The sequence below is a fragment of the Miscanthus floridulus genome, chromosome 7 (genome assembly GCF_019320115.1).
Source record: "Miscanthus floridulus cultivar M001 chromosome 7, ASM1932011v1, whole genome shotgun sequence".
NCBI lineage: Eukaryota > Viridiplantae > Streptophyta > Magnoliopsida > Poales > Poaceae > Miscanthus > Miscanthus floridulus.
Window position 1 is genome coordinate 98572288 of NC_089586.1, and position 9832 is coordinate 98582119.

Consider the following 9832-nt stretch of genomic DNA (forward strand, 5'->3'; position numbering starts at 1 on the left):
GAGAAGACGCCGCTCCCAATCCTGAATCTTCAGGATCCCGCTCTCGATCAGTGCCTCACTGACGCGCTCATCTAGCTGGCCAATGCTGATAATGCTTGAACGCAGCTGTGGGATGTAATATACATCTGTCAGCACGCGGTGCTCGCCATTCTGGCACCTGAAGATGATGGTGCCGTGCCCTCGGATCGCCATCCTTGAGCCGTTACCGAACTTCACTGTGCCGGTCACGTTGCCGTCGAGCTCAGAAAAGGCTTCCTCGGAGCCCGTCATGTGGTTGCTGGCGCCGAAGCTCAGGTACCACCGCTGCTCCTACTCGCTGCCCACACGTCCAAGGTGGACTTGGGTGCGCGGTTTGTTGAGGTTGAAAGCCTTCGTAGCCTTGTCGTGCCCTTCTACTGCCATCACCTCTCCCTTCTCCTTGACCTCAACGGCGTGCAGTGCACAGAACATCGCCTGTTGGGGGAGCCCATACGGAGTATGGGTCAACTCCCCCTCGAAGAGGCATGATGAAGGAATAATGGCGGAGGCCTAGCCAACGGAGGCTCTTCCCAAGACGGTGGAGGCCTAGCCGGCGGAGGCTCTCCCCAAGACGGCGGAGGCCTAGCCGGCGGAGGCTCTCCCCAAGATGGCGGAGACCCAGCCGACGGAGGCCTAGCAGGCGGAGGCTCTCCCTAAGACGGTGGAGGCTCGGCCGGCGGAGGCTCTCCCCAAGATGGTGGAGGCCCGGCCGGCGGAGGCTCTACCCAAGACGGCGGAGGCCCAGACGGCGGAGGCTTCCCCCCAAGATGGCGGAGGCCCAGCCGGCGGAGGCTGTCCCCAAGACGGCGGAGGCCCAGACGGCGGAGGCTTCCCCCCAAGACGGCAGAGGCCTAGCCGGCGGAGGCTCTCCCCAAGACGGCGGAGGCCTAGCCAGCAGAGGCTTCCCCCCAAGACAGCGGAGGCCCAGCCGGTGGAGGCTCTCCCCAAGATGGCGGAGGCCCAGCCGGCGGAGGCTCTCCCCAAGATGGCGGAGGCCTAGCCGGCGGAGGCTCTCCCCAAGACGGCGAGGCCTAGCTAGCGGAGGCTCTTTCCAAGACGGTGGAGGCCTAGTACAAGAATGACGGTGGAGTTTCTCCCCGGGACGGTGGAGGCTCTCTCTGGGACAGCGGAGGCCAAGCGCAGTAATCATGGCGAAGGTGTTCCCTAGGGCAGCGGAGGCCCATCAAGGAACGATCAGGTCAGCAAGGCATACGTGGGGACAGTTGATGGGCCTCTAGTGGCGTCGGCCTAGGCCCAAGATGAAGACATCGCGAGACGGTGTGATGAGAACACCCCTGAGGTTAGACACTAGGGCTGGAATATTCCTGGAATGTACCGTAGCAGTTGAGGGGCACTGTTGTAAACTCTGTAAAGTGGTAGTTGAGCCCTATAAATAGGAAACACTTGTAACTGTGAGGGGGAGGTTGGTGAAGCAATTATGAAACCCTAGTTCTTGTGAGTCGGTACTTGATCCTCACTCTCTCCTTTAGGCAGAGCCTGAGCCAAAGCCCAAGTCCGGAGCATCGGCCAAAGACGAGGGCCTCCGCCCCTTTCTCTTACTCCTACTTGGCCAAAGCCTACTGAATCCCTCGTTTAGCGACCTTCTATCTAGAGCCTCTGATAGAGGATTTTGTTCGACAGGAGTGCGCTGCGTTCAGGGACCTCCACCTGTCTTAGGCGGAGGCCGACCTCCGCCCATCTTGGGTGGAGACCCCGACCTAAGACGAAGGCCTTCGCCCACTTCTCACTCTTGTTAGAAATCGATGTTTCAACAGTGGCGCCCACCGTGCTCGGCACGAAATTTTTTGCAGAGCTAGAAGTTGGAGCCTTCGTCGGTGGGCCTTCTCTAGCCCGTCCTTCGCCAGTCACCACTGGCCTTCATCGCCGACATTCTCTGGCTAGACCTTCATCAGAGGACCTTCTCTGACCTGCCTTCGTCGGCACACCTTCTTCGGCTTAGCCTTTGTTGCAACGACTTCATTAGCAGATTGGCAGTGAACCTCAAAGGACGGTAAGAACCTTTGGGCGAAGGTATGTGTGTACGACATACTTACACCTCTGTAAAGACTATCTGAGATCTAAAGAGAAAGAAAAGAAGAAGAATTTTTAGCCGAACTCCTAAAGCCTTCGGCCGCTACTACTTAAAAAAGTTTCTACAAAGATTAGAAGGCTTTCAGAAATAAAAGCAGCACTACCCTCTGATTTCATTTTTGCTCACATTTTTATATTTTGACAACTCCGTACTCTGCTCTTATTTCTATTTTTGCTAATAACTTCGCAAAATCCAGTAAAAAGTTTTATGAGTCTGGATTTCGTAACCAGATCTTCTCATCATATTGATCATACAACTTCCGCTAGCCACTATGATGCCTTTACTCTGTTTATGAAAAGATATGCAGAATCTATATAAGCCTTCAGAGATTTGGATCACATATATGCTACCTTTGCAACCTTTGCGATCCAACGCATACACCACACCTAAGCAGGCAATTCTTCTCGTTAAGTGATCAGCCTTCGTCATATATCTGTCCAACAATTATATGAATCAGTCAATAACCTCCGCTAGTGAGTGGTTCTCATGGAATATTCAACACTTATCAGATAACTCAGTGATCCTCTATGAGTCAGTGACTATTCATCTACAAATGGCCTTCTCCAGTAAGTGGTATTCAACAGCCAACAACCTCCGCTCATCTTAGGCAGAGGCTGGCCTCCGCCCATCTTAGGCGGAGACTGGTCTTCATTATATGTCAGTGTAGCCTCCGTCATCAGTTAGTGGGCAGCCTTCGATCAGTCAACATCCTCCATCATCAGTCAGTGGCTTTCATCAATCAAGGTTCTCTACAACTTTCAGCAGGGCATGTGTCAGTAAGGACCTTCGCCGATTATTCATCTGTCAATGGTCTTCGCCGGTCAGTGCCTTTGACACATATTGGCCTTCACCAGTCAATAACCTTTGTCAGTCTTTGGCCTTCGTCTTTTTGAGCCTTCGTCAGTCATGGTCTTCATTCATCAATCAGTGGATTTCATCTATCATTGGTTTTCAGCAGCCTTCATCACTGATTGGTCTTCGTCACTCATTGAACTTCATCAGTTGGTAGCCTTCGTCACTCTACAGCCTTCGCCTGTTAACAGCCTTCTAGTCGGAGACCTCCATCAAAAATTGACTTTCGACATCCAACCAACCTTCGAACCCACAAACACTAACATGTTTTCCTTTTTTTTGCAGGCTATACTGACTAAATTCTTTGAAGATCTTCATAATATCTATATCAATCAAATATTTGAGCTAACCTTCACAGGGAACTAATCCTTACTATAGTCACTGCTATGAATCTTACCTGTGCTCATGCAGGCTATCAAGTGGCAGCCTTCGCTAGCCATCTAAAACTATTACCCTCTCATTTGAGGACATTATTTCTTATATGCATAGCTTGTCTTTCATTCAAACTTAACCAACATTCTTGCAGCATGCATAATAAGTTTACACCTTTTAAATATTTTTGCGCAAATGCTATCATTCTTATCATCGCATACATATATTGCGTAAATACATTGCAATGCATGGCCCAGGCCACCCGAAAGAAGTCCTGAGAATACACGGGCGCCATGACTCTATGCATCAAAATCCTGGAAGAAGTCCTGAAACAACACGGGCACCAGGTCACGAAGCTAAGGCTGTCGTGCTGAGACATCAAAATCCTGGAAGAAGTCCTGAAACAACATAGGCACCAGGTCACGAAGCTAAGGCTGTCGTGCTGAGACATCAAATCCTGGAAGAAGTCCTGAACCAACACGGGCACCAGGTCACAGAGCTAAGGCTCTCGTGCTACCTTCACGTATCATATAAATGACTAACCATCTTTTACAGCTAGTGGGAAAGCCAGTGCCTTTCCGGGTGTCGAAAGACTTGCAAAGCAAGTCGATATTCGACGAAGCTATAATGCACAACCTAAGTCCCTAAAAATGCAGGAGATCAACTCAGTTGCATTTTTACGACTTCTCCTCCTTCGACACGCGGCGTTGGCGTCTATGTAGGCATCGCCTTCACCAAGCTCTTCGGCATGAGGGGCTCCACAACCATCTTCGGTAACTTCACCAACATCGCCTCCGCCAAAAACACCTTTTGGCCTTTGCCAAGCAGCTTTGCAGGAGGACCTTCAGCAAAACCATGACAACTAGCCTCCGCCAACGCGACGGCATGAGGAGCTTCATCGACACCTTCATCATGTACAACAACATCGCCTCTGTCAAACAACTTTTGCAATATGGCTCAAGAACCTCCGTCGACACCTTTGACACCAAGTTCTACAATACCTTCGTCGACGTCTACATCGGCAAACTTGGTTCTGAACACCTACTTCCACTACTACAACTATGTCGCCTACACCAAGCGTCACTAAGGACCTGGTCATGAGCACTAGCCAAGAGGGGCTAGGGAAGCACGCGGACCAGCTTCTCCGAGGCATCAAGTTTTTTTGCCTGGTGCTCATGAGCAACGGTTTGAAGGCCTCACAACAACCTTCTACCTCGACTACTATGACTACGTCGACTACACCAATCGCAGCTAAAAACTCAGCCACAAACGCCAGCCAAGAGGGGCTAGGGGAGTGCACCGGAGGACCAACCACTCAGGAGCGTGAGGCCTTTTGTCTGGTGCTCGTGAACAAAGATTTATTTGAAGGCCTCCACCCAAAGAAGGATCAGAGACGAAGACCTCCGCCTGAAGAAAAGACGAAGGCCTCCACCCAAAGAAGGATCGGAGATGAAGACCTCCGCCTGAAGAAAAGACGAAGACCTCCACCCAAAGAAGGATCAGAGATGAAGACATCCGCCCGAAGAAAAGTCGAAGACCTCCGCCCAAAGAAGGATCGGAGATGAAGACCTCTGCCCGAAGAAAAGTCGAAGGCCTACGGAGGCCAGCACGCCAAGACGATACCAGACTTAGAGGTAAAGACCTCGAAGATGAACACCTGCGAAGGCTTTGGAAGCAAAGGCCTGCGCATCATGAAGGCACTAGAGGCGAAGACCCCAGAGATGAAGACCTAGGGAGGCCTCGGAGGCGGAGACCCGCACGCCGAGATGACACCAATGGCGAAAGACCCGAAGGTGAAGACCTCTGCACCAAGAAGAGACACAGACGAAGGCTCATACAATCGGGCCTTGGAGACACACCTGCGTGCCAAAAAGACATCAGAAGCAAAGGCCTCAAGGATATAGACCTACGCATCATGAAGGTCCCAGAAATGAAGACCAGAGCACTGAGCGAAGCCGATGAACCATGCCATAGAAGCAGTAGAAGGAGCCAAAGGCCATAGATGAAGAAATCTGGAAGATAAAGGCACCCAGAGCTAAAAGCCTAAGGAATTAGTGCATGTATAGGTTAGAGTCATGCGCGTGCTCTTTTCTCCATGCCCTTTTTTCCCACAGAGTTTTTGGGATGGAGTTTTTAGCGAGGCATGCATGAACGGGTTGCGGAGGGCAATCCTCGCTACCAAGATCTGGGTCATATAGTGCCTCTTCTTATATGAACATCTACCAGGTCATGTAGTACCGTCCATAACCTAGTAGCTGAGGGGCTACTATTGGGGGAGCCCATACGGAGTATGGGTCAACTCCCCCTCGAAGAGGCATGATGAAGGAATAATGGCGAAGGCCTAGCCGGTAGAGGCTCTCCCCAAGATGGCGGAGGCCTAGCCGGCGGAGGCTCTCCCCAAGACGGCAGAGGCCTAGCCGGTGGAGGCTCTCCCCAAGACGGTGGAGACCCAGTCGGCGGAGGCCTAGTAGGTGGAGGCTCTCCCCAAGATGGTGGAGGCCCGGCTGGTGGAGGCTCTACCCAAGACAGCGGAGGCCTAGCCGGCGAAGGCTCTCCCCAAGACGGCAGAGGCCCAGATGGTGGAGGCTTCCCCCCAAGACGGTGGAGGCCCAGCCAGTGGAGGCTCTCCCCAAGACGGTGGAGGCCTAGCAGGCGGAGGCCCGGCCAGCAGAGGCTTTCCCCAAGACGGCAGAGGCCTAGCCGGCGGAGGCTCTTTCCAAGATGGTAGAGGCCCAGCCGACGGAGGCTCTCCCCAAGATGGCAGAGGCCCAGACAGTGGAGGCTTCCCCCTAAGACGGTGGAGGCCCAGCCGGTGGAGGCTCTCCCTACGACGGCGGAGGCCTAGCTGGTGGAGGCTTCCTCCCAAGACGGCGGAGGCCCAACCGGCGGAGGCTCTCCCCAAGACGGCGGAGGCCCAGCTAGCGGAGGCTCTCCCCAAGATGGCGGAGGCCTAGCCAGTGGAGGCTCTCCCCAAGACGGCGGAGGCCTAGCCGGCGGAGGCTTCCCCCCAAGACGGCGGAGGCCCAACCGGCGGAGGCTCTCCCCAAGACAGCGGAGGCCCAGCCGGTGGAGGCTCTCCCCAAGACGGCGGAGGCCTAGCCAGCGGAGGCTCTCCCCAAGACGGCGAGGCCTAGCTAGCGGAGGCTCTTTCCAAGACGGCGGAGGCCTAGTACAAGAATGATGGTGGAGTTTCTCCCTAGGACGGTGGAGGCTCTCTCCAGGACAACGGAGGCCAAGCGCAGTAATCATGGCAAAGGTGTTCCCTAGGGTGGCAGAGGCCCATCAAGGAACGATCAGGTCAACAAGGCATACGTGGGGACAGTTGATGGGCCTCTAGTGGGCGTCGACTTAGGCCCAAGATGAAGACATCGCGAGACAGTGTGATGAGAACACCCCTGAGGTTAGACACTAGGGCTGGAATATTCCTGGAATGTACCATAGCAGTTGAGGGGCACTGTTGTAAACTCTGTAAAGTGGTAGTGGAGCCCTATAAATAGGGAACACTTGTAACTGTGAGGGGGAGGTTGGTGAAGCAATTATGAAACCCTAGTTCTTGTGAGTCGGTACTTGATCCTCACTCTCTCCTTCAGGCAGAGCCTGAGCTAAAGCTCGAGTCCAGAGCATCGGCCAAAGCAGAGGGCCTCCACCCCTTTCTCTTACTCCTACTTGGCCAAAGCCTACTGAATCCCTCATTTAGCGACCTTCTATCTGGAGCCTCCGACAGAGGATTTTGTCCGACAGGAGTACGCTGCGTTCAGGGACCTCCGCCCGTCTTAGACGGAGGCCGGCCTCCGCCCATCTCAGGCAGAGACCCCGACCTAAGACGAAGGCCTCCGCCCACTTCTCACTCTTGTTAGAAACCGATGTTTCAACATCGCCATCAGGAGAGTGGTCTCATCATCCTCATCAGTATGCGCTAAATGAGCCTCAGCCTTCTTCTCCTGCTTGCGATTTGGGCACTCATTTGCCCAATGGCCCATCTTTCTGCAGCGCCGATAGGCATTGGGATCGACCTTCTTCTTCTTCTTCGAAGAAGCCTTGCCATAGCACTTGCCATCGCCACCACGGCTGGAGGAGGCTTCCTCGGACTTCTTCTCCTTCCTCTGGGTAGCCCACTCCTCCTCTGTCAGCAGCTGCTTGCCGCTGTCCATCGTTGATGTGGCCTGCTCCATGCGCTCATCCACCGCCCGTAGATGGCATGTCACATCCTCAATGGTGAGGGTCGATAAGTCCAGCATCGTCTCTATGGAGAGAGCGATCTAGATGTACTTCACCGACACCGAGTGGAGGTACTTGAAAACTGCCTCTTCTTCATCGATGGTGATGTTGTGGCTCCACAGCTTGCTGATGAGAGACTGCGGGCGGAGGGTGCAGTCCTCCACCGACTTACCATCCTTGAACTTGAGGTTGGCGTACTCCTATATATGGCCATGCAGCCCGAGCCTGTCGGCCCGGCCCAAGGCCCATTTTTTTCCTAGCCCAAGCTCGGGCCGGCCCAATGGTGAGTGGGCTCGGGCTAGCATGGCCCAGAGGAGCAGGCCATGCCTAGGCCTTACCCTAGGCACGTGGGCCGGCATGGCATGGCCCACACCTCAACCGCAGGCCCGCTAGCGGATGGCCTGCCACCGGTCGCCCCCCCTTCCCGCGCCCCCGCATATATAAGCGGGGAGCGTCAGCTGAGCCGCTCCCTGCTCGCTCGCTCCACAGTCCACTCCCAACCCTAACCCTAATCCCCACTCATTCTCTCTCGAGTCTCGCTCGCCGTGGTATAATCTCTGCTCTTTCTCTCTCACCTGCATCCATGATCTGGCGAATCTGAGCTCTCTCTCGTCCATCATCCCTGACTCTAGTGACCTCGATCCGCCTATCTGACCTTGTCTCCACTCTCATCCCTTCTCCCTCTCTCCTCTTGACCTCTCGCTCTCGATGAACTATGTGAGTTTGTGACCATGTTCGTTGTCGTTTCTAATCGATGTCTCTCCTCTGGGTGGCCCTCGTCATCTCCGACACCGGGCTCCGGTTGCGTAGGTAGTCCATGAACCCTAACCCTAGATCTATCTTCTTGTGTCTCTGAGACTGAGTGACTGACCCTGGATCTGGATATCTATCTCTCTATTTTTCTCCTCCGCGTAGGTTGGTTGCTGATGCCTCATCCTCTTCCTATGGCATAGACCGAGCACGGCGGCCATGCACACCATTGAGGAACGGTGCTGGAGATCAGCCGTCCGTGGTCAAGGTCACCATGGTGGATGACAACGATGCCGTCTATCCACTCACCGGCAACGATGACCTGATCGCGGTAGGGCTGGTCCCCAAGGACGACGACGACATCTATGACGACGCTACTGCATTGTTTTGTATCGATGTTAGTAGCGGCTCTGCTCCGATCGATCTGGATGGTGGCGACGATGGTGGAGGGGCAGTGCTGGTGCCGTCGACGACGACGACAGGGACGCCGGTCGGCTCCAACAGCACAGATGGTATCTCATCTCTTGGTAAGCGTAAATCTGGTGTCTGGGTTAATTTTGATGAGATCTATGAGACTGTGAATGGTTCTAAGATTCGAACTACTACTATCTATAAAATGTGTAAGAGTAAATTGTCTTCTAGATCTTCTGCTAGCACTGGCTATTTGATTAGGCACCAGAAATTTTGTAGGAAAAAGGTTGATCATGCTGCTAGGGTTCAGTCTAGGCTTTCTTTCAATCCTGATGGATATGTGCATAACTAGGACTATAATCCGGCTGTTGCTCGATCTGAGTTGTGTCGGTTGATTGTTAGGCTTGACCTTCTATTAGGTATTGGTGAAATACAGGCCTGGGAGGATTACATTGTTCTTGTTGATAACCCTAGGTTTGCCAAGATTTCTAAACAGACCACCACTAGAGATCTTGGTAAGCTGTTTACTGAACACCGTGATATGCTTAAGAATTTTGTGTTGCCTGCTTCTTCTTCTTCTGTTGCTTTGACTTTAGACATTTGGTCTGGTAATGCTAAGAAGGACTATATTAGTGTTGTTGCTCACTATGTGAATACTGATTGGGAGTTACAGAAAAGGGTTATTGATCTTAGGTTGATTGAGGTTAAATATTCTGATGAAAACATTGCTGAAAGATTGCTGCTGTGGTTGAGGAGTATTGTCTGATTGACAAGATTTTCTCTGTGACTCTAGACAATGCTTCTTCTAATATTAAGGCTATGAACACTTTGACACCTCTATTTGTTGGTTACTTGGGTCCTGATCCTTCACCTGATCCTTTGGATCCTAGTAACCGTAAGTAAAGTCTTATACATCAATGTTGTGCTTGTCATATCATTAATCTCATTATAAAATCTGGATTAAAGAGGTTGAAACCTTACACAGAAGATTTTAGAACTGCAATTAACTTCTTAAATTCCTCTAATCAAATAATTGCATTGTTCAAGGAATACTGTAATGCTAAGGGTGTTAGACCTAGAAAGTTTAGCTCGGATATAGATGTTAGATGGAATTCTACT